Source organism: Uranotaenia lowii, chromosome 2, assembly GCF_029784155.1.
Source record: "Uranotaenia lowii strain MFRU-FL chromosome 2, ASM2978415v1, whole genome shotgun sequence".
In the NCBI taxonomy this organism is placed as follows: domain Eukaryota; kingdom Metazoa; phylum Arthropoda; class Insecta; order Diptera; family Culicidae; genus Uranotaenia; species Uranotaenia lowii.
In genome coordinates this window covers 241,666,412-241,692,277 of record NC_073692.1, presented here as the reverse complement: position 1 = coordinate 241,692,277, position 25,866 = coordinate 241,666,412, and the positions used below count along the sequence as shown (strand labels likewise).

Genomic DNA, 25,866 nt, shown 5'->3' with positions numbered 1-25,866 from the left:
AAAACGGACTTCGAACTGCGCATTAAAAATTAATCCCTTTTTTCAAAAATTTTCAACGTTCTGTTAATACCTAAGGAAAGGAAATGTGCGGAAAATTTAGATCGGTAGTGTTAGGAACTACTTCCATAAAGGTCCCCTAACAGTAATGAATGGTTTGAGTTCCGTAACTAACCTTAAATACCATATGCAGTAATCCTAGTACAAACGGTTCGTATAATCTTCATTTCGATTGCTATAACAGTTTCCAATACGTCCGATGAACGGTTTGATAAATCATCGTAAAATGTATGCACATATTTATTCCAGAAACAGTTGAACAACCTAAAAAAAGTTATTCATAATCGTTTTATAAACCATACCCTAACTGTTCCGGGAAGAGTGTCTCCATCACGCAGCGAAAAAATTTTTTATTTCAAAGGAAAGTGCAACGAAAACAAAGGAAAATTTCCTTTGATTTTGGGATAAATAAATTTTTTTTTGTTTCAAATGCATTTTCGTTTGTTTCAAAGAATTTTTCTTTTGGAAAATCTTTGATTCAAAAGAAAAATTCTTTGAAACAAAAAACAGTTTCTTTTGATTCAAAGTTGCTTTCTTTTGCCACAAGGTAATTTAATTTAGATTTAAAAGCATTTATTCATTGAACCATTTTCTATTTATTCCAATTGGAAGCATTATTTTCTGTTGTTTTGAAATTCCTATTTGGAATTTTAAATAATAAAAAGAAAGGATTTCAAATTTAAAATTTATTTTTATTCACGAATAAATGAAACACTGGGTCACACACTGGTTCACTTCAATCGAATCATCCGGTTTAAATTTTCGTGGACCTGATCGCTGGATTGGAGCGGTGTCACCTCGGTTGAGGCATCCAGGGACTTGGAAAACCATCTATCGGCCGTAGTCCTGTAAAATTTCAAGCACTTATTGAAAATCTTCAATATTCATTCTTTAATTAACATAAATTTAACTTACCATACTTTATCCTGAATCCTCCTAACTAAGCTAACTCTGATCCACATTTTCACTCGACCAGTCAAACCGTTTTAAATTCTTCTTACTCAATGCAAAAAACCTTCTAAGTTTGAAGTTTTTATTTTAAGAAATTATTCCTTTGCATTGAATACATTTTTCTTTGGTTGAAAGAAAATTTACTTTGTTTCCAAATAAAAATGCAATTGAACAAATGTCTTTTGAATCAAAGAATTTGTTTAAAATCAAAGTCCAAAATTATTCGATTCAAAAAATTAATTCTTTCTTTCAAAAATTATTTATTTGAAACAAAACCATAATTCATCGATTCAAAGAAAACAGGAGATTGAATCGAAAAAATGAATTTTTTGAATCAAAGTCAGTTTTGTTTTGTTTCAAAATCCAAGTTTTCTCTGCGTGATGTAGAGGTTTTAATAGTTTTAAACAGTAACATAACTTCACGGAGAAAAAACCGGCTAGTTGATCTAATTATTTCAGCAAATCATTTCAAATATAAAAGTGTATTTAAATGTAAATCGAATTCGTTTGAATCAAATATTCATACAGTTGACTTTTTTAATTCTCTTCATTTGAACCTAAGTTTGAGTTCCCGTGCGCAAGAGTGCATCGTTCATCGGCGGAAAAAAAGAAAAATGGCCAAACGCGGTAAAATCTAAAGCCCTGTAAAATCTGGAAAAAATTATACTGTTTTGATTGAATGTTATATAGTTATTCTGTTTTCCCTTTATAGGTTACCAGCAATCTACGACGAATCTCCAGCACCTTCGACGAGGAATCATCATTGGCCGACAGCCCCTGTTTTCATCAGCAGTAGCAGGATCAAGTTTTAAATTCCTAGGACCACTATCGATATGACTATCGAGCGAAGCGCCAGAAAGGGATTCAGCAGCAGTAGGAGAAAGGATTTCCAGGTAATAATATGCATTTGAAATATTTTAAATGGTTAAGTAGATTGTAGCTTCGTTCAATCGTTAGTAAATATCGGTTTCAACTGGTTTCTGTCAACTGATAGATGTTCAACGAGCCAATGTTTTGGTCGAAACTAGTCAGGTCGTTGTTCAATGGAGCAAGTCGAAACTAGTCGAAACCAATCCAGCTCGGCAGCAGGATTAGTTTCGACTTGGTAGAAATCGGTCGAAGTCAATTGGAAAGAGACAGATGATCAACTGTCAATCCATTTCTACTTGTTTCGACCCGTTTCGACTAGACTTCATTGAACAGACATTGTGTTTTTACTCCTCTAGTTTCGATCCGGAAAGTCTACGGCTGTGATTGATATTCCCGGAGGAAAGAAGGAAATCGCTCGGAAAAAATGGTTTTGCTTAAGGAAACAGCAACTGGCGAGAACCGATTTTCGTGTGGTTAAAGATAGTATCCATATGATTGAACTGAATCGGGATCATCCATGATGGGGACATCGAATATGAAACTTCCAGCAGCAATAGGAAAATTTGCAGTGTTAATGGCTGCGGATTTATACGGGATACATTGGATTGTGAAAGTTATGTTGTTTACAAATGTTTATGTTTTGTGAAATTGAAGACATCGAATATATTTTATTTTAATAAATGCAACAAAATGAATTTGAAAAGAAATATAATTTTCAACATTACAAAATCTATCACCCATGTTGTTGAAATGATAATATTTATAGTAAAACGTAAAACATCAACTGTAAACTTCTACTTGAATCCATCATATCTACAGTTGAATACTATTAATCAACTATACAGCAGTTGTTATATCTATCATTCTCGTAGTTAAATGCATGTTTTCAATCACACAGTACAAGTGGATTCTATCATATCTATAGTTCAATGCAAATAATCAACAGTACACGAGTAGTTCAATCTATAGCATCTATGGTTGACTAGATCAAAACATCCAAACCAGCCAATGATACGTATAGTTAAATATTTCACGCAGAGAAAACTTGGATTTTGATACAAAACAAAACTGATTTTGATTCAAAACATTCAGTTTTTTGAATCAAACTCCTGTTTTCTTTGAATCAATGAATTATCGTTCTGATTCAAAAGAATAATTTTTGAAAGAAAGAATAAATTTTTAGAACTGAATTATTTTGGACTTTGATTTTAAACAAACTCTTTGATTCAAAAGAAATTTGTTTAATTGCACATTTCGTTTAAAACAAAGTAAATTTTCTTTCAACGAAATTGCATTGCATTGTTACAGGACCACGGCTGATTCCGCCCCAAATCCAGCGGTCTGATTATTTTCGGCCTGATCTTCAGCGAAAATCACCAGTTGGATGACCACTAAAGCCATCAACCGGAGCTGCTTCCGGAAGTCTATTGAGCGGCCCAAATGCCCTCAGGCCAAAATTAGGACCGGATGATTCAATTATAGTGAACCAGTGTAAGTGTTAATTTTGTGAATAAAAATGAATTTAAGATGTAAATTCTCTCTTTTTATTATTCAAAATTCCTATTAGGAACTTCGGGACAACAGAAAATATTTCTTCCAATTGGAATAAAAGTAAAATGGTTCAATGAACCAATCCTTTTAAATCTAAATCTAAATTACATTGTAGCAAACGAAAAAAACTTTGCATCAAATGAAACTGTTTTTTGATTCAAAGCATTAATATTTTGATTCAAAGATTTTTCAAAACAAAAATTCTTTGAATCAAAGGAATTTTTATTTATCCCAAAATCAAAGGAAAATATCCTTTGTTTTTACGGCACTTTCCTTTGAATTAAAAAATCTTTTCGCTGCGTGTTAATAATTATATTTAGCCGAGAATCAATCAGAAATATCATTGAAAGCAAGTGGATTATTGTTGAAAAAACTATACTTTGTTCTCCGTGTTAACGCCATATTCAACAGACCGTCGGTTTGGAATTCAAGATACGTGCAATGTTTTTATGTTTTCAGATGTCATTTTCTAAACGTTTTTTTAAACTGTTTCTAATCGTTTTATAACTACTACAGGAACTGTTATGTTACAATATTTTCGTATTCGGGCGAGGTTATGCATAATTTGATTCCTCAGCTATTCCTCAGTTAAAAAGTTCCTTTTATTGAATTCCCTAAAAAAATTAAACTTTCTTTTTAATACAGATAAGAAAATGCGTGAAAATTTATATTTTGTGATTAGATTTTAATGTTTTACCTTCCTCAAACTGAATTTTGAGTTTCATTTCTTGACCTTGCAACAAAAAAAAAATCAATTTATAAAGTGTTCCAAGTTTAGTGTGTAAAATCAAATTGGAAAATCAAGATCATAACAAAACGGATAAAAATTTCTCTCTTTCAACTGATTCCCTCTCTCCACTGAGAGGGAACTAGTGGCGGCTCCAAGCGGTCGTTATGTGCGGGCGCTTGCCGACACAGGCCATTGTCACCTAAATTCGTCACCCGAATGCGACGATTCTCACCCACGGTGACTACGAGAATAGGGTAAGAACTCACAAAGTTCATCCGAAGTGACGTTCCTCACCTAAACCGACTGCTGGAATAGAGTGACTTGGGTGACTCTACTATCGTCACGTCACTCGAGGCGCAGAATAAGGGCCGTCGTTTTACCATCTATATGGCATTCGCGACTTTATCAACGTTGCAGTTGGCGGATCGTTATTGGAAAACTTATCCGGTACAACTGTGTTCGATGGGCTTATCCGGTACAACTGTGTTGGGCTCGAACTCGCGTACATCGGCTCAGGAGACAACAGACTTGCCAACTGAGCTATATCACAAGCCATTCATGTTAACGTTACTTAAAAATTCTGCTCAAAATCATGGATGAGTTTTGGACCAAAACGAAGCTTTTTAGACCCCAGGGTTTGAGAAATTTAAAAATGACCCCAAATCGACTAAGTCTAATGTATCATGTCAGAAGATGAAGAAGCATGGTAGGACGACACGGGATGGAACAGAGATGAAGAGATTGTGGAACAAAATGGCCGCTGAGGTCAGCGAATAGGGCGTCCAATCTATAATGAGTGGTACTCGACGAAAAGTTCGAAATTTCATCAAAACATCGGAATATATTTTTTTTTATTTTTCGTTTAAAGTGCAAAAAAAACCCTACTTTTAAAGTACAAAGCATTTTTATTTCATATACAAAGCTCCGAGATAAACCCGTTATAATGCGTCTAGATTTGTCGTGATCCATGCTTTTCATATCGTTATTCTGACAGTCATCATGAGCTAGGTACCAATGGAGACTTTCCTTTGGGAAGTTGCAAAATGGACCAAAAACAAGAAAACGGACTCTCATAGCCATCTGGTATCTCAGTTTGGAAGACGTCTTTTTGAGTAAGCTGCGAATTTAATAATTTTGTAAGGCGGTTTTTATACTGTCTTCAAACATTTTCATCCGATCAATCGTACCGAGTATTACGCGCTGCGCAACTGGTGATTCGAATCTACGACGATCTCGATAGTTAACGGCCTGGCTCATCGTTCCGGTAGCCAACCTCAGTCCGGGAAGTTCTCTGGCGATAGCTTGTGTGCAGGTGTAAGGACGATTTTACCGGTAAGTTGCATTGTAGTTGCCCATGTGAAATTCTTTTTAAGCATTGTGTTTGGTCTTTTTAGGATACGGAAAACTACGGCAATTATCACGGCAACTAAGTTCGTGTACCTACACAAACTTCCCTCATTTCGCCAATCCCATTTCGTTAAGTCCTCTTTAGGAGCCCTCCCCTGGGAAGAAAGTCCGGGTTTTAAGCGACTTCAGCACACCAACTTTTTAGTTGATGGCGCTTAAGTACTGTTAAGTTGAACTGCGCAATTTTTCTAAGAAATATTTGTTTCTGGCTCATTTTTTTTTTCAACTGAGAAATCCCTTAGTACATTTACCCGATGTGTGGTTTAATCATTTTACTTATATTTACTTATGCTGATTATCGGATGAACCAAAAAATTAACCAGTAAATTTTATCGAGAAATACCCAAGTTCAGAAAAGTGTCTCAAACTGTAACATAATGGAAGGCACTGCGCTTATAATCGATATGCGCCTTGAGAAACATGATATAGAAGCCAACACCATGGGATACTCCAGTAAATTTAGTCAAACACGGCACTCATGATCACCATCAAAGATGTACAAAATTTTACTAAAGCTGAAAAAGCTGAATCTGAAAGAATTATTAGGACAACAGACTGAAATCTTTCCCGCATAACCCCGATAAAGGTTTTAAGGTTAAAAATCTCTTGATTTGTAATTTACAACGAATGTTCGTCACATAATTTGATTCAAAGATCACTGCTGAAAAATCTCTGCTGATTTCAAAGAGTATCTGAATTTTGTATAAACATTTTCAAAATTATAACGCTGCTGTTCTCGGATGATAACTCTGATTCATGAAAATGTAGAAATATAAACAACTGATTTTATCTATCGCCTCTAGTTTTAGTTCTATGGTGTGTGGAAATTTTAAAACTAATCAGTTTTGAGTAAATTCAATCATTGATAATGATGAACAAGCCAACATAAGTGATAACCTAAAAGTCTTTTTTTGTCTTTATTAGAGAGACTTTCAGCCTTTGACTGGTTCGTCCAGAACCTAAAAGTTATTTTTTAAATAAATTATCCTTAATTCAATCAAGGATTCAGGTAAATTTAATTTAAGGTTTTTGTGTTCGATTCAGAAAATTTGTGTTTTATATGTCATTGCAAATCAATATTTTTAATTCTGATTTAATTTTTTTTTATTTCTTTTGTATTTCTGATTATAATCAAGTATTAAATCAGTTTGAAAATGAAAACAGCAATAGAGCTTAATAATAGGCGATACGGCACATGTCATGATTTAAACATAACGATTTCAAAAAAAAACTGCATAAGCCTAATACGTTGAGCCAGATTGAAACTGAATTCACTTTAAAGGATCTTCAGGTTTCTAGTAAGCGAAACTAAAACGATGCTAGCTCACTTAAAATTAAACCAATCCACTGAATTCGAGATGAATGATTATTGAAAAAATTCAAAAACAGCATCTAATTCTACATACAAGTCCAATCAAACCTTCCTAACGAAATATTATCGTAGCGAATGTTTTTTTTCCTTTTGAGGTTCAAATCTTTAAACTTAAGGTTATCCCCCATGACTCAAGTGCGAAGATTTCTTAAAGGATTTAAAAAAGCTTAAATCCCTTCCAATTCGAAGCCTGTTGAAAGTTTTGGTTGTGTTCTGTTTAATTTTCCAGTTTTCGGTTGCCTGATCCAGAAACTCCACCATCCGGATTGGCCCAATTTCGTTGAATGACGAAAAATAACGGTTCATTTTTTTTTTTTTGCTTGTTTCGGTAGCTCGCCACGCTATCACGGGACCATATTTCTGAATCTGTTATTTCGGGCCCCCAAGTCCTGTTGCTTCTGCTGCTCCTTGCGGGTTTATTTTTATTCCAGTTACCTTTAACCAAGCTTCAACCAACTCAACCCAATCCTCCGGACCAGATACCCGAATCTCGGACCTCCCGTTTGCCGTTTAGTCGTCGTTTATTGCCAGTTTTCACGAATGGCTTCCACCTCTACTGATGGGCGCAAATACTTCATTGCTTGCCGAAATCGGATGGAATTTTAATTCGTTATCTTTTGGTTGGCTCAGGTTGATGTCGTTTTTTTTCTGTCTCCTGCATATTGTTTATCATCAGCTTTCCTAACTTGGTTAAAAGTCACTGACTTGGCCAAATGCGGTCAGGGAACGTCGTTGTTTTGTTTGTGTTTGGCGGGATTTGTTTTATTTATTTTTCTGTTATTGGCCACGCTGCAGGTTGACTTTAATTAAGATGTAACGACTTTGATAAGCATGTATTTGGGTGGTTAAATCAGCCAAACTTGAGCATTTGGCAGGATCCGTTTCGTGTTTAAAGTTTGATTGACTGATTAATGGACACTAAATGTGATATAAATTTGTCTTGGACGGAAATAACTTTTAAAGGGACTTGTGAGGAAATTGGTAGAAGGAGGATTGATGACAATTTTGATGATGTCTGAAATTTCGACACTTTTCACAATTTCATAAGGCCTTTTCGATTTTATCATCATAAAAAAATGTTATAAACAAACAATCAATCGAAAAGAAGCAGATACTTCTTGCCAATCGAAAAGGGAGCTTTTGCGGGAGGTTTTATTGGCTATGGAAAATCCACAACATCTTCCCTGAGATGCAGTGATTCTCCGCATAATATAAGCATTTAATTTACATTTCTCGTTCTAACTTGCTAATTTTACATAAGTTCTGGGTGTATTTTTGCTTTCTCGAGTTGAATCATATGATTTGGCTCGAGTCGTTTAAAGCTGGTACCACAACTGATGCTGATGACAATGGTGATGTTTCCGTCTTTCTATTCAATGATGTGCGCCATGTTCGAGGATCTTCAAAATTTGAATTTCAAATTGCCATTTCTACGAGACTTAAATGACATTTTACGATCTTCCGAACTGAATCTGCTCAATCTGGCTACCGGTACCGGTTAAAGTGGGAGGATTTATTGTCAGATGCTTATTTATATTCGAAGGGTTAACCTCCTATCGTTCATTGATTGATTACAAATAGGTAATTATAGTGATAAAAAGGTTTAAACACAAACAAAAATAACTACCTCTCCATCTTGATTTCTAGCATCGTACTGCAAAAAGATTTAAAAAAATATCAACTTGCCTCCCACCAGGTTTCGTCAAGCCAGAACAAATTTCAATTTTTCCTAGCTTTCCTGGAAAGTCGATGTCCTAAACAATACAATGTTTTCGACGAAGGCGGGAGGTAATGTGAGGTTCAATTTTCGATGTCCAGCTTCGAGTCCAGCGCAGCAGAATATGTGGCCGTTGTTGGTCCTCCACATCATCAGAATTCGCCGTCGTCGCCATGTCCGCCATGTTTCGTCTGCCGCGTCGTGACGTTCGAGTGCACAATAAGTGACATAGGATGGGCCTGGCGGGAATCGAGTGGACAGAAAAAGCTCACTGCAAAGATTATTATTCAAGCAGAAGCAGCATGTTCCAGGTCCATTAAGATGGCCATTGTCGTGTCTTCGTCATTTGGTCGTATTTTGTCATCCCCATCAACATCGTCGTCGTGGGTCAATTATTTGTCGACATGATGGGTTGACTTCTTCTACGTTCGGGTACACTCATTGAGGTTCTTGAATTTTCCAACCACCATCCAAAACCACTTGAGAGCTCACCTGAACATCACAAAGTAACAAATTGCACTTGCCCCAGCTCAACAAGCAATGTCATCCTTTGGCTGATGGGCTGATTCTGATGAACTCTTTAAATTTCGGTTGTTGTTACTTTCGGAACAAGTTTTTTTTGTGTGCTCGAGAATAAAAGAAACTAATTGGTAATCCAAGGGAAAGGTGTATATTTTTGGGGACCAATAATTTTCATTTCAAGAATTCCTTGTACAAATGAGTAGTTGTTGGCTTCTTGAAATTGATAGAATTATGTTACTGAAAACCATTCAAGTTGAAAAATCAAGAAGCTACCGTAAAGTAGGAGAACTTTGATCACCGTGTTGACTGTGATTAACATGATTTTTTTTGTAGATAATCATCATTAACTAAGTGTGAAATTTTTTTTTTATATTACTTAAAATGTAGTTTTAAAGTTTTAAAATATCTGTTTTTTTTTTCGAAGACTCACAACAAACTCCTCTCCTGATTAAATGATAGCATTTAGAAGCAAATGAAAGCAAATATGAAAGTTTAACTTTTTTCCTTTGTATTGTAACCGTGGTTACTTTTTTTATTGTGGACTCCGTCACAAAATCCAATAATCCCTGTCCTTTATGGAGAACGCAACAACAGTCGTTCGAAAACAGAACGACAGACATCCTACCTATCTGTCATCGCACACAGTCACTCTCTTTCTGGGTTATCCATGGGCGTCGGTCATCCATTGGCGTGACGGGGAAGTGTCACCACCCGGAGAGCGACGCACCTTGTAATTCTCTCAAATCTTGCCGACGTCTTTTTTACAAATCGGCATCGCAGAGGAAGTTCTTTCTGTTCGTGACCGTTTTAGAAGTCGGAAGTGCGCGTCGTTGTTAGAGTACGTTGTTTTTTTTGTGAAATGTGGTGTAAGAGTGTTTAAAATTACTTTTTACTATTTACAGGTTAAATAAGCTAAAATTACCTGTAAGCATCAACAAAAAAATAGTTAAAACCGTTAAAAGTGTGCGGTTTCGTTAAAAATGTATAAAAAGTAGTACGGTTAGTTGTAAAATGTTACATTTGTAAGAAAACACGTTAAAATTTTTGTATTTATATAAATAGCTAAAAGCGGTTAAAATTCACTCAACATTTAGTGAAAAGAACAATTCTGTACAAATACGACATAAAAAAAGGTAAATTTACTGAAAACTATAAAAAACATGTATATTAGAGTGCCCCAAATGAAAAAGTTATGCGCTGCAGGCTAAAATTGATCCTTGGCCTAGTACAAGATCTCATGCCAAATTTGGGCGAGATCGGATCACGGGAAGGGGTCGCTCAACGAGTCTGAAGTTTGTATGGGATTTTGAGACATTTTGTTCGAGAGAAACATGAAAAACCAGTTTTTCACCAATAACTTTGGTTCCTGTCGGCCGATTTCTTTCAAAAACGGGTTTTCTTAAAGCCTAAATTATGAAAAATATTTCATCCGAAGACTGCATTTCGATAAGAGTTCAGATAAGAAAGTTATTAGGCTTCAAAAATGGGCTAACTTTTTTAACGGTGGTATTCAGCACTGTTAATGAGGCGCCAATATGTTCGACCGCCTCGACTCATTAACAGTGATGAATACCGTCCTTAAAAAAGTTAGCCTATTTTTGAACCCTAATAACTTTCTTATCTTAACTCTAATTGAAATGCAGTCTTCCGATGAAATATTTTTCATAATTTAGGCTTCAATAAAAACCGTTTTTGAAAGAAACCGGCCGACAGGAACCAAAGTTATTGATGAAAAACTGGTTTTCCATGTTTCTCCCGAACAAAATGTCTCAAAATTCCATACAAACTTCAAGCTCGTTGAGCGACCCCTTCCCGTGATCCGATCTGGCCCAAATTTGGCATGAGATCTTGTACTAGGACTAGGATCAATTTCAGCCTGCAGCGCATAACATTTTAGAGGTTTTGAATTTTCCATACAAATTTGGGGCAGTCTAATGTATAGGGGAGAATGAGGATACTTGATCCCTGGGGATACTTGATTCCTTAGCTATATCTCGAAACTGGAATGTCTTACAAAGATCAAATGTTCTAGAAAAATGTGCCAAAATGAGCAAAATAACAATGCTTGTAGTTCAAAAATTTTTAACAAAATAATTGTTTGAGTAATTGAACTTTGTTTGAAAAATTTCACAAAATGTAACTTAAAGATCTTTTTTCATCACTTTAAAATGTTCCTTACATGGGAAAATTATGAAAAAAATATTTGTTCCAATGTATCAATCGTTCGAGCGTAAAATGAACTTCATAATGCCATATTTTCAAAGCAATGGAAAACTCTCAACTTTTTTCAGAAAAAGTTTTCTAAAATGTTGATTATGGGTACACTTGATCCCTTAGAATTGGGTACAATTGATCCCCCTTCCAAACGGCATATTCTTCTTCTGAATTGATCGTTATGATTGCTGATTACGAAATTACTATTATTTATCCAAAAACTAATATTTATCAAACAATTTTCTAAAGAAAATAGCAAAAATAATTAATTTTCTCTTAATTATAAAAAATAGCGCCTTTAAGTATGCAATTTTATTAGCGTTGAGACAAAGTTATAGAATTTTCTTCTTATGTCTGCTATAAGTTGTGAAATGAGATCAAACATGACCAAAATAGTCAATTAACATTCTATCTTGAGGTTTTGTTTGATTTTTATACAAGGATTAGGGCTTCCTGAATAAAAAATCAAGTATCCTTCAATAGGGGATCAAGTCTCCCCTAACTTCAGAAAAATCGCATTTTTTTTACTCCCACGGAAATGCTTCTAGTTCATCAACGGGTTCAAGTATCGTTCTATTTTTCGGAGCATAGAAACTTGAAGTTACAAGCTGTAAGAAAATGTCAAAGACGGCGAGTTGCTAAATTTTTCCAAAAAGATATGGTGAAAATAAGAAAAGGGGATCCAGTATCCCCACTCTCCCCTATTGTAAAACACGTGCACATTAAATGACGTCACCACATATCATAACCTCTTTGGAAGGTCCAAGAGGGCCTTTTTTTTGTTTGTTTATTTGCTTGTTGCACAGCACACGACGCGGCTCAAATCCAGAACGGACAGAAAGAGGAGATCGGAACGCCAAATACCGATCGATCCACAAATTCAACAAATTACCCGTTTGTTCATGGGTACAAGGACGACGAGGCCGTTGACATCTCGGTGCATGTCGTGGGCCCTTCCGGGACGCCGGTAAGGAGCCAATGATAATCTTGCCGGAAATAACCTACCCGGCCGTTCCCGATTGGAATCATCTACATCTGCCGTACATCGAGGTCATCGAGAGCTGAAAATCCTAACCTATCAGTGCACAAAGTTTACCGCAAGTATAAAAACAATGTCATGTGACGTCGCTAGGGAAAATAGCTATTAATAAACCCCAAATAATGTTGTAAAATGAATCCTTAAAAGCTTCTCAATAGTGGAGTAATTTAAATTCTTTTACACCAACTTTGTTCGTGTTCCGTTTGCGGCTGAAAAGGCCCACCCTGTCTCTTCCCTCCAGATCGGCCTCCTATGGAAATTACCAACTCTGCCCTTTTGAAAAATATTCAGTTGCACCGGTTGGGGACATGCGAGGTACTCACCCGCCTACGCCTTTGGTTGTCTCGGCGCTTGTGGGTTTCCCTATGGTGAGTTCCTCCGAAGAAAGTACTGTGACGCATAAACGACCCTGAGTTCCTGTTTGTTTATATCCCTTAAATTCCCACCCACTGAGCTTCTCCGAGTAACAGTATAGGATATTTTTATGGTCATTATATGATAGTTATTGGATACCGTCAAACGGGGCATCATGCAACAGCGGGGTTGAATGCAACATTTATATAACACCACACAGATTCAATTTTTAATTTAATGTAATGAGATAAAGTTATCTTTTAATGATTACAAAATGATGATGACATAGTTTCTTGAATCCTAAGATAGTTTTTTTAAGTTTTTGATTTTTATATAAAATTTGAAAAATCGAACAATGGATGTACAATTTTTTACATTTTTCGAAGCCGTAAAAAACTTTACCCAGTATGACGGATTGGCTTGATAATATCACTTACAAACTTTATACTGGTTTCCTCATCCTATACCAACATTGATCATGTGGAAATATTTTTCGAACAATCACTCAATTTTTTTAAATAAATATTTTTATAATTCAGTTACCCGTCTGGGGTAAAATGCAACAAAATGCAAATCGGAACTAAATCTCATAAATCGCGTTTCCATATGCTGGGATATGATTGTTTTGCATTATGCGTTAGTTAACATTAAAATTTCAACCATTTCTAGATTTATTTTCATGATTTGAGCTAATAGAATATTTTGTAGTATTTTTTACCCTAAATGTATGCAGAAGTTTAACACTTTTTTCTTAAAAACATTTTTGTCTGAAAAAATTGAAAATTTAATTCAAACAAAACCAAAATTTACTGCAATTGGTGCTTTATGCGTTATGACATCACAAATGTATCAAAAACTATGAATTTTAAATCGTTTTCATTTGATTTTTCATAAATTACAGAGTTTGTTGCAACTTACCCCTTTTTCTTAGTAGGGTGAAAATCGCATGTTTTTGTAAATTTAAAAAAAACTGGTAAAACCAATAATTTTTCTGACTGTGTCAGTTTGGTGTCCCATCAACCTTAAAACTTTTGATGTACAAGAGGTATGATTATCTGTAAGCATTAAGATTTTAGAAGCCATTGAAGTTGAAAATTGTTGCATGTTGCCCCAGTTGACGGTAATTAAAAAACGGACATTTTCTATGAGAAAGCCTGGAGAGAACAAATGGCTAAGAACCCTGTCAAATTGCTAAGTTTGGATAAAAAAAGAACATAGGAACAGTGGGAGGACCTAGGGAATTGCATGAAGGTCAAATTCCATTTGTTTTTGAGGCCAAAAATATTGAGAAACGTTTATAATTTTTGCCCCTAAATGTATGCAGCAAAATCGTCCATCTTTTAAGAATATTTGTTTTTGAAAGAAAACGTTGAAAAATTCAGTGGAGTCTAAAAAATTATTACTGTTATTGATGTTTTACGCTTTCTGTGCCAATTGGCAACAACACAATAATTTTGGAGATGTTGAGTTAAATGTATCCCATCTATCGGGAAGTGTTTCTAGTGGTGGAGGTGGATAGTTTAAATCAGGGGTGGCCAAACCATGGCCCACGGGCCACATGTGGCCCGCGGCTGTCTTTTTGTGGCCCGCGAAGCTTTATCCAAAATGTTACATGTGGTGTAAGCTCTATTTAAGAGTTGAAGTTTTTTCTTGGTTTCTGTACCATTTGGAGATGAAATTTATCAAAATCTGTACCAATTATTCAAGAATTCGAATCAAAATTAGGAAAAAACCTGTATATTTTTAAATTTTCTTATATTTCATACATGAACTGTAATTTCGATTAACAGATTTTTTTCTTATTTTATTACCACTTACCTACCATTATTCTTGAAGCAATAAGAGCTTCTAAATGGCTGCATGACACTAGTTTGATTGGTTTATAATTGGTTTATATACGACTTAAACAACTTTTTTGTCAAAGTTTAGAATTTTAGGCATTTTAGATAGGAGAATATACTTCATTTGTCAGCTTCCATTGAAATCATATGAGTTATCGACAGGTTGACGGAAGCGCAACACAAATTAGCAGAAACACTGGCTTCCCTAGAAACAGCGACAACATCATCAGCACCATCTTAGCTGATTCGACAATTAATCGTTCCCAGGACTACGTGACCGGACGGTGGGGCATCGGATTGCAGAACCAACGTGTGAACGGGAGTTGTGCAGTGAAAGATAATGTTGAATAAAGTTAGTCGTTAATAGTCAGTCGTGAAGTGTAGTTTAGTTTTAGTTTTTTAAAAACCCGAAACTCGGCCATCAAAATATAACTGGCGCAGTCGCGGTAGGATAGTGCGTGTGTGAGTTAAATACTTAGTTTTGTGATCGGCAGCAGCCATTCCCGGAGGTTTACCGTGAATTTGCATCGCGAACGATATAATTAACTCCCCCGCAGAAGAACTACCAATCAGATGTATAGGGTAAGTCATTTTAATTATTATTAGTCTAGAGTTCAAGTGAAAAACGGTGGCTTACTGTTAAATCGAGAACTTTTTAAAATAAAAGTGGATTTATATTAGAAGCTAAGCTTCAAGATAAAGTGTACAAAACGAATAATAATTATAAAACGGTGGTTTACTGTTTAATGATTATTCAACCTTAATAAGGAAAATTTAAAAAGCAAAAAGCACACTTTTACAAGAAACAAAGTTGAAGTATCAAAGATTTACAGTGATTATAATTATCAAAAAAAAATGGCTCCAACAACTAGATCGGATGAATTACAACAGAGAATCGAAGAGTTAGCTGCATTGATTGAAAACCAGCGCGCGCAGCTGGAAAGACTCTCAATTAACTCAACAAGTGTTGCGACAAATTCAAACGAACAATTTCAGGCACACTCTTATTTAACTAAAATACCCGATCCGCTCAAATTAATTCCGACCTATGACGGGGACGCAAAATACCTCCCCGCCTGGCTGAATTCGGTAGAGATAAAATTAAGTCTCTGTTTAAGGGACGTAAGGGCTAGTGATGTTTCAATAGTGATGCCACTGTGGGAGAACATAATAAGGGACAAAATAATTGGTAGGGCAAGTGAAGCCTTGCTCGCACACCATTGTGGTTCAACTTGGGAGAATATGAAAGCACTACTGAAAGAAATATTCGGGGATAAGCGTGATTTGCACACACTAGGGGCAAAAATACCGTCTCTTCGACAGGGTAACAGAGACGTTACATTATTTTACCAAGAGTGTAAAACACTCTTAGCCGATATACAGGCGAAAATAAACCTTAACGAAGAGATGCGCCCCTGTGCCAGAATCATTTCTGCTAATTATGAAGAAATGATCAAACAAGCTTTCATTGATGGATTACAGGGAGAAATCTCTAATCTAACCCGGATCTACCGACCGGAAAATTTAAAATCGGCGTACGAATGCGCCTTAGAACAAACCAATGCTGCTATCAGAAAAGCAGACAGAAACAAGAACCCACAGACTCAATTACATCCTAATCAACACAATTATAATCAATCAAACTATTATCGACCAAATTATAACCGGCCGGCTTATAACCGACCAAATTATAATAGAAGTAATAATTCTCAACAAAGTAATAATTATCAACAAAGTAATAATTATCAACAAAATAATAACAATCCTAATAAATTTCAATCACAAACACGGGGATCGGGGATCGTTAAAAGAGAAAAACACCTAAACAATCACGAGGACTTAAATTTTCATCATTCTTTCGGCCCACAACAGCCAGAATGACGCAAAACAATTTCCTTCCGTATCTTAAAGTCTGCACAAAATATGGCGTGTTAAGATTGTTAATAGATACCGGAGCCAATAAAAATTATTTATCTCCAGATGTTGTACCTACTGAAATTATGCAAAATGGACCCGCTTCAAAAGTGAAAAACATCTACGGAACGTTCAATATAAACAAACATGTGTTTATAAATATGTTTCCTCAAATTTTTGAAAAACCCCAGAAATTTAAAATTTTTAAATTCCACGAATATTTCCATGGCCTCATCGGTTATGAAACCATGGTAGACCTTGGTGTCGTTATTGATACGGCGACCAATAACATCATCGTGAATGGATATACGTTTTCTTTAAATAAAAAATATCCAGACGCGATTACCGTGAATTTCCATGAACACCAGTCAGCAGTTCATAAACTAACCGTACCCGTGTGCCAGGGGGACTTTGTTTTGAATAACGACGTGGAAGTAGCCGAGGATGTCTTTATTCCGTCTGGTTTATACTACGCGTCCAATTTCAAAACGTGTGTTCCACTGATTAACATTAAACGGGACACTAAACAGTGTAGACTATTTGCCAACTATGTGGATGCTATCTCCATGCATATGGAAATAGACAATTTTGAGCTTATAAAACAAAGGAAAGAGTTTAGGGGTTCTCATAAAATTGAATCAAATTTAAGACTCGAACACCTCAATCATGAGGAGAAATCCAAATTATTAAAAGTTCTATCGAAATACGATGTCTTTTACGAAGAAGGCACCGATTTGACTTTTACGAACGTAGTCAAACATCGGATCAGAACTACAGATGACATTCCAGTATATACGAAAAGCTATAGATACCCTTTCATACACAGAGAGGAGGTCCAAAAACAAATTAATGAAATGCTTGAACAAGGTATTATTCGTCCTAGTTCATCTCCATGGTGTTCACCGATTTGGATAGTTCCAAAAAAGGTGGATGCTTCAGGAAAGCAAAAGTGGCGCCTGGTAGTAGACTACCGTAAACTCAATGAGAAAACGGTTGACGACAGGTACCCTTTGCCTAACATTACTGACATCCTAGATAAACTTGGAAGATGCCAGTACTTCACTACATTAGATTTAAAATCTGGGTTCCACCAAGTGGAGGTTCACCCGGATGATATTCCGAAAACTGCATTTTCGGTTGAGCACGGTTTATACGAATATCTGCGTATGCCATTTGGGCTACGTAACGCACCTCGTACCTTGATGAGGTTGCTTGATCATGTTCTCCGTGATCTTGTAGGAAATTGTTGCTTAGTTTACATGGATGATATAATCATCTATTCAACATCTCTACAAGAACATTTAGAGAGCATCGAAAAAGTTTTTAAGGCATTGCAAAATGTCAATTTGAAAATTCAACTCGATAAGAGTGAATTTTTAAAGAAAGAAGTTGGATTTTTAGGCCACATAGTAACTGAAAACGGCGTCAAACCCAATCCGGATAAAATTAAAGCTATTCAGAATTGGCCGGTTCCTAGGAATCAAATAGAACTAAAAGGATTTTTAGGTATTCTTGGTTACTACAGAAAGTTTGTAAAAGATTTCGCCAAAATTACGAAACCCTTAACTGGTCAACTGAGAAAAGGACAGGAAATCGATCACAATGAAAAGTTTATCAAAACTTTTGAATTTTGTAAACAATTATTGACCCAAAGCGATATCTTGGCTTATCCCGACTTTAACCAACCTTTCATTTTAACAACCGATGCTAGTAATTTTGCCTTAGGAGCAGTGCTTTCGCAAGGTGTGATTGGAAAGGATCGACCGATAGCATACGCTTCTCGTACTCTTACAAAAACAGAGGAAAATTACTCAGCAATTGAAAAAGAACTTCTTGCCATTGTCTGGGCAACAAGATACTTTCGACCTTATTTATTTGGAAGAAAGTTTACTCTTTTTACGGATCATCAACCATTGACATATGCGTTGAGTCTGAAAAATCCAAATTCAAAAATTATTCGTTGGACTCTTCAATTAAAAGAATACCAATATGAGATAAAGTATCGTCCTGGCAAACAAAATGTGGTTGCAGACGCTTTATCCAGAATTCCACCCGATATTAATGCAAATGAAGAAATTTCTGATGAATCTGATTCCGCTCATTCTGCAGATTCCGATATAACTGATTTAGTACCATTTACAGAAAAACCCTTGAACTATTTTCATAACCAAATAGTTTTGAAAATTGGAAATGAAGAATCTGAAACTTATGAAGAAGTTTTTCCAAAGGTTCATAGAAGAACAATTACTAAAGTAATATTTGGGGTTCCTCTTATCATAAGGATCTTTAAGGAATATATGGACACTAGAAAAGTAAACTGCATTCTTTGTCCAGAAAACGTTATGGGCATTATTCAATTTGTGTACAAAAACTATTTTAGTAGATGTAAGACTTTTAAAGTCAAAATTACTCAAACAATTTTAATCGACTTAAAAAATGCCGAAGAACAAAACATAATCATTGAGCAAACACACGAGTCATCCCACAGAGGAATTTGGGAGAATAATAAACAAATTTGTACAAGATTCTTTTTCCCAAGAATGAAATTTAAAATTAGACAATTTATAAAACTGTGTGAAGTTTGCAATAAAAATAAATATGACCGCCATCCTTACAAAATTCATTTCGGCACTACACCAAATACTAAAAAGCCGTTCGAAATAATTCATATTGATATCTTTTTGAGTCAACCTTTGATATTTTTATCAGCAATAGATAAATTTTCAAGATTTGGCATAATAATTCCAATCAAATCCAGAACTATTACCGATGTAAGAAAAGGGTTACTTAAACTTTTCTCGACATATGGAACACCCGGATTAATCGTTTGTGACAATGAACCCGCTTTACGCTCAGTTGAAATAAGAGGACTAGCAAATAATATGAACGTCGAGATGCATTTCGTGCCTGCAAACCATAGCGAAAACCATGGTCGAAAGATTTCATTCAACACTGGCTGAAATCTTTCGATGCATAAAACCCCAATATGCGGATCTAACTAACAAAGAAATTTTCCGGATAGCTTCTACGCTATACAACAATACGATTCATTCAGCAACTGGACTGAAACCCCGCGAAATCTTTTATGGAATCAAAGATGGGCACGAACGGCCTCTTAACATTAATGCAATACTAGAGGAACGACACAAATTCTATGACGAGGTAATTTTAGCAAATGAAAAAACACAAAAGAAAAATTTAGACTACCATAACAAGGGTAGAGAAGGGAAACCTCACATAGATAGTGATGACATAGTCTTTAAAAAGATTCAGGGAATCAAGCGAAAGACTAAAGAAAAGTATCAACCGACCAAAGCTATTGAAGATAAAGGAAGAGCAATCCTCGATAGGTCTGGACGGGAGATCCATAAAGAAAATATTAAAAGACTATAAATTAATAGATTTTTATTTTCAGGTTGGAACCACCGCTCATCTCTCTAAGCCTTTCTATTTCTATTTTATTTAGACTAATCGTTTCTCAGCCCATACACATTTCCAGCCTAGAGAACAACCCTGAACAGCTTGTCCTGGAAGATGACTACTATTTCGTAAAAACGGGTCAACACAGACTTTTCATATATAAAAAAAAAGGGAATTATACGAACCCATTTTTACGAAACTCCAACAGAAACTGAATGGAATCGAATATCTTGGAAATTACTCAAATATAATCGAACTTTTGTCAACCAAGTTTAACATAGCTAAACACATTTGGAAAGAATTAAAACCAAAATTTACATCTAATAGAGACTTTTTAAATTTGGTCAGAACAGGAATTACTGGAAACCTTGACAATAATGATCTAACTCAGATATCACAAAAAAAAAATCCTTAATCTTCAGATTGATAACAAAATTTTCATAACAGAAAACAACGAGCAAGTAAAAATTAATTGCCAATTTCAAAATCACTTACAAAGAGTAATTAATGATCTAACAACACAACAAAATCCTGCAATTTTACTTTTTGGAATAAAAATTCAGTCAAAACAAAAATTCCAAATTGCAAGATTTTTTTTTCGAAGGGCGGAGAGGATGCATACTGAATTGAAAAAAAACACCTCTAACAAGATTTGTTTGAACAGAAATAAAGCTCTACGACAATAAAAAGCAGAGTCATAAACCCGAGAAGAAAAAAAATTAAATTAAATAAAATAAAATGAAACTTCATTATAGTACTAATCCATTACTAACACTTATTTTTCTTTATTTTTAGAATAACAGAGTAGCACTACTCATGATAGCATTATGCTTCTGTCAAGCACAAAAATTATCTATCAAACATTTTGGAAACGACCCAATCTTACTAGTAAAGGAAAGAGAATGTAAAATCCAAATTGGAACAATAAAAATAGTACATCCAATAAATTTATCATCAATAGAAGAAGCGACAGAAACACTTATAAGTTTTTCCTATAGAAATAACGTTGAAACTAACAACCCACTAAAAAACATCCTTAAATATAAGGCAAAACAATTGTACAACAATCTATATCAATTGAAACCACGTACACATCACCGCTCGAAAAGATGGGACACTATTGGAACGATCTGGAAATGGATTGCTGGGACTCCGGACGCCGCAGACCTTCAAGTCATCAACAGTACCATGAACGACCTCATTGATCAAAACAATCAACAATTTAAAGTTAACGAGAACATCGACAAGCGTATTCAGCACCTGACTAACGCCATCAAGGAAGTTATGTTACAAGCGAATTTCAACAAAATTATGATTAATGACATTGAAATCATCACCGCAATTATGAACACAGACATTCTGAACAAAATGCTCGAAGACATCCAAGATGCCATCATGTTATCGAAATTATCGATAACACATAACAGAATATTGTCGATTCGAGAAATTTTGGCGATCAGAGAGTTAATCCAAGATCAAGGAGTAAACTTAAATCTGCCCGATGAAGCTTTACAGTTTGTCACACCAAAGTTTGCAACCAGCTCTAAAATGCTTCTGTACCTTATGCACATTCCGTTACTGGAAAACTCGACAACATCGGATATTATGCGAATTTTTCCACTCGTAACAAATAACCGCATTTTGTACCAATACCCAACGCACATCTTGAAAACCGGCAGTAAATTGTACATTACTGAAAAACCAGACAATTTTGTTCAGAAAGCAGCCTATCTAAAAGAACTTAATGATGAATGCTTAGCATCCCTCATTGATGGAAAACAAACCACTTGCCGTTATGTGGTACAGAATGAGACATCCAAGGAACTTATTAATGATAATACGATATTGATCAGAAATGCAAAAAATCAAACGCTAGAATCAACTTGTGGTCCAGATAACAGAACCATAAATGGAAATGTTCTCATTTCATTCACCAATTGTACCGTTATATTCGACAGAGAAAACTTTACGAACAACGAACTTGAAAATCCAATCGATATCATCGAAAGAGCTTTCCACAATTTAAAAATCAATTGGAAACAACACAAATTATATGAATTGGAGAAAATTAATGCTGAAACTATTTCTAACCGGAAAAGGCTTGATCACGTTTACCTGCAACAATACCACCTGCAGCCGAATTCCGGTACTTGAAGAAAATCTCCGAAAATCTCTTCAAGAAAAGAAATTCTAAAATTGTCGTTCTCTTCATAAAAATGTCTTTTCTTCTTGGCTGATTCCGAAAAAGTAAAGAGAAAGAAAAAAAACCAAATGTAAGAGAAGAAAAAAGTATAGTTCACCTATTCACCGCTAGACGTCTTTGACGTTTATTGTCGGTGAGACTTTTCAAAACGACTTTTTGTTGGCACCGTCTTTCTTCCATGTTTCCCGATATTTAGCATGGTAATTAGAATAATATTATATTTGTAATACTGAAAACTATTTATAACAGCAATATTCAATATTGTTAGATAAAATACTTCAAATCTTGCTCATCGTGCATGCAATTAAATATGAAAAAAACATATCGTTGAGTGTTGAAGGCATAATTGGAAGTTTTGAAATATGAATCTAGAAAGTTACGTGTTTGTAAACAATCGGATGTGTTGATATGATGAAATATGTTACAGTTGTACATTCGAAAGAGTCATACTTATTGATTCAGATTAATTAGGTTAAATCGATAACCTGAGCCAAGATATCGCAATGTTGTTAGAACTTTTAAATGTATCGGAATTGTTGTGGATCTTTCATCCTTTAATGGGATAGCGTTCAATTGTTGATCCAGTAAGGTAATAAACTTAATTGCCAAACATTTTGGTATTCGAAAGAGTTTTTCGAAATTTCCATCCGAGATATCAAATGGATTACTAACACTGATAAACTGATATAACTCTGAACTACATTTCCATCAACCAAAGGTTCGTGTCTTAACTGCTTAGTATGTGATTTATACACTGTTTGTGATGGGACGCTAGCATTCAAAAATTACTCCACGTGTTCTAATGACACGTAGAAAAATATATAGAAATTTTATTATCTACCAAGCATTTTTAGCCTGCTTCAATTTTTCTGCGTGCAAAAGTATAAGTTGCTATGGTGTTCAATTTGTGTTATGTTTTCCTCCCAGTGAAAAAAGGTCCCGATTGTTGAAATGTACTAGATTCGTTGAGTTTTGAATTTTAGGAACAAAATTTGAAACGTAAATACATATGAAAAGCAATTCTTCATTTAAAAAAAAACAATTCCAATTAATTGGATATTGAAATTTGAAAATAATTTCACAATATAATTGAATTAAAGTTTAACAGTTATTAAGAATTAATTTTTGCAAATGAATAAAAGTTATCGATTTAAAGACTTTGAAAGCGAAAATGTTCTTTATCTTATTGAGGAAAAAAGTTGCAGTTCTTTAAAAGAGGATCTTCTGGTTAACGATTTAGTCTTGGCACTTTATTAGAAAATATACTGTTTAGATCATATGAAATTTCTTCAAATTTCCCCTTTGGATAAAATTTTCAAAAAATCATACACTCTTCTTCAATAAGAATGGAATTGATTCGATAATCTGAAACTAAAATTTAAACTATAAACTGAGTTACATAAATCTTCTTAAAAAATATTTTCGAATTGTCAAATGAAAATTGAATGATTTACGAAAAATTCGAAATTTAGCAATTGGTATCATTACATGATCGGGAAACGAAGCTTAGGGAATGATGAGCTAGTTGGCGCCAGGAGCTTTGGGCGATGAATATTTTTCTCCTACGCAGGGGGAATTATATCAGCTTATCAGTGTTACTAATATCTTTCAAATAACGACGATGCCGAAGCAGTTCGATTTTTTCTAGGCGTTTATACCACTTTTTTTACATAGTAATATGATCCAATCATTTGCTCCATTATTTTAAAGTTTTAATAGGTATTAACGTATAATTTTACAAAAATCCTCACTGAAAAGAAATGTCTTTTGAAATTTCCGAAGCAAAAATGCCGAAGAAATTAAAAATCTCGTTTTCTATTTCAAACGTCAAAAATTGTCTTCTTTGAATTGACCGGAATGTCAATCAAAGAAAATTTCGCAACGAAAAAAATCCGAAGAGATTGAAAATTATGTTTTCTTTTATAAACGTCAAAAAATGTCTTTTTTAAATTCACCGGAATTCCATGATAAGAAAATTTTGAAAATGTCTTCAATAATTTCTTTTCTTTCACGACATTTTTTGCCCGGAATTCGGCTGCTGGATTTGAAATTTTGGAAATTGATCGGAAGCTTCTCGTTCATTGGCACTGCAACGGTAATCATCATCGTGTTGCTGATTCTTAGAACGTACGGAACGGGACGTTCCTTTCGTAGGGAGGGGGTAGTTATCGACAGGTTGACGGAAGCGCAACACAAATTAGCAGAAACACTGGCTTCCCTAGAAACAGCGACAACATCATCAGCACCATCTTAGCTGATTCGACAATTAATCGTTCCCAGGACTACGTGACCGGACGGTGGGGCATCGGATTGCAGAACCAACGTGTGAACGGGAGTTGTGCAGTGAAAGATAATGTTGAATAAAGGCAGTCGTTAATAGTCAGTCGTGAAGTGTAGTTTAGTTTTAGTTTTTAAAAACCCGAAACTCGGCCATCAAAATATAACTTATGTACTGTAAATATCACGACAAAATAGATACATCCATTACATGACAATTTGCGTAGGGTATTTCAAGATGTTTACCAAATTTTTAAATTTTCTCATTTTTGCAGAAGGTACTATTTGATAGTTTTTGCAGCTTATTAATGATATTTCGAAACAAACTTTTTTTTAAATATTTTATTTAAAAAGCTATTGAAATTCACTGCGTTTTGATGTGCCATGTTATAATATCCATTAAAAAATTACAAAATAATGTGGATTTCATTTTTTTTGGCGAAAAAATATTATATCAAACGCCTCAGAAAAAAATTAAATCTGCAAAAAAGCCTGTATTTTAAAGTCGCATAAATACACAAATTTTGTAATCCTATGGAAAATTTAGGAACCTTGTCCTTGTAACAAACCCGTCGGATAATAAACTGTTCCCATATCTAAGATAATTTCGCAAAAGTTCGAAACAATTAAAAATTTTCGTTTTTATTCTCCTGCAAAAACAATTATTCTGTTATAGGCATATCTACAAGTTAAAAATGTGCCGTTATTCTTTGATAATTTTTTGAAATCTTTTATTTAAGGGGGGGTAGGGTCTAACACTTTCAAAAAATCAATTTTTTTATTTTTTTATTTTCTTATTGTAAAACATTTCAAGAATGTTGTGTCAAATTTTCAAGTCAATTGAAGCAAAACTGTAGAAATTATAGGCCTTTATCTCCTCCTATCTAACACTGCAAGAAAGCAAAAGCAGAAACTTAAAACGCGTTTTTCTCGAAAGCACATTTTTAAAGTCCGTGGACATCGTCATTTGAAAACTACTGATCCGATTCTTTTCAAATTTGGAACATATTTTCTACATATAAAATAACAGACCCCAACGTTTTTCTTTTTTGTTTTTTTTTACTTTGGGGAGATTTTACAGGTGAAAAATGGCGGATTTTTTCGTGAAAAATCGTAGTTTTTACTTCAAACAGCCACAAAAATTTCATTAATTTTTTTTTAAGTAAAATACAAACGTTGGGGTCCAGAAAAACATCTATTAAAAATATTTTGCTCTGATTTTTTGACTTCAGATGATTCTGTGCTGAGATACAGTGTCCACCGCAAATCCTGTTTTATAAAAAGCATCCTCGAAAGTGCTCCGTCACCGGCTCATTTTTCAATATTTTTCTACGAAAAAATAACTAAATGTTCTTTTAACAATGCTTTGTATAATGCAAAAAATTTGAATACATTTGTTTGAACGATAGCTCTAGAAAAAAAACGAG

The 25,866-nt window shown here is 34.7% G+C and overlaps 1 long non-coding RNA gene across 1 annotated transcript; it reads left to right on the top strand.

Moving 5' to 3' along the window:
• Positions 1–1,617: 1,617 nt before the first annotated feature.
• On the top strand, positions 1,618–12,283 carry LOC129746710 (uncharacterized). Its single transcript, XR_008737355.1, has 3 exons — positions 1,618–1,652; positions 1,721–1,901; positions 12,152–12,283. It is a non-coding gene; the product is annotated as an uncharacterized LOC129746710 (long non-coding RNA).
• Positions 12,284–25,866: the final 13,583 nt, after the last annotated feature.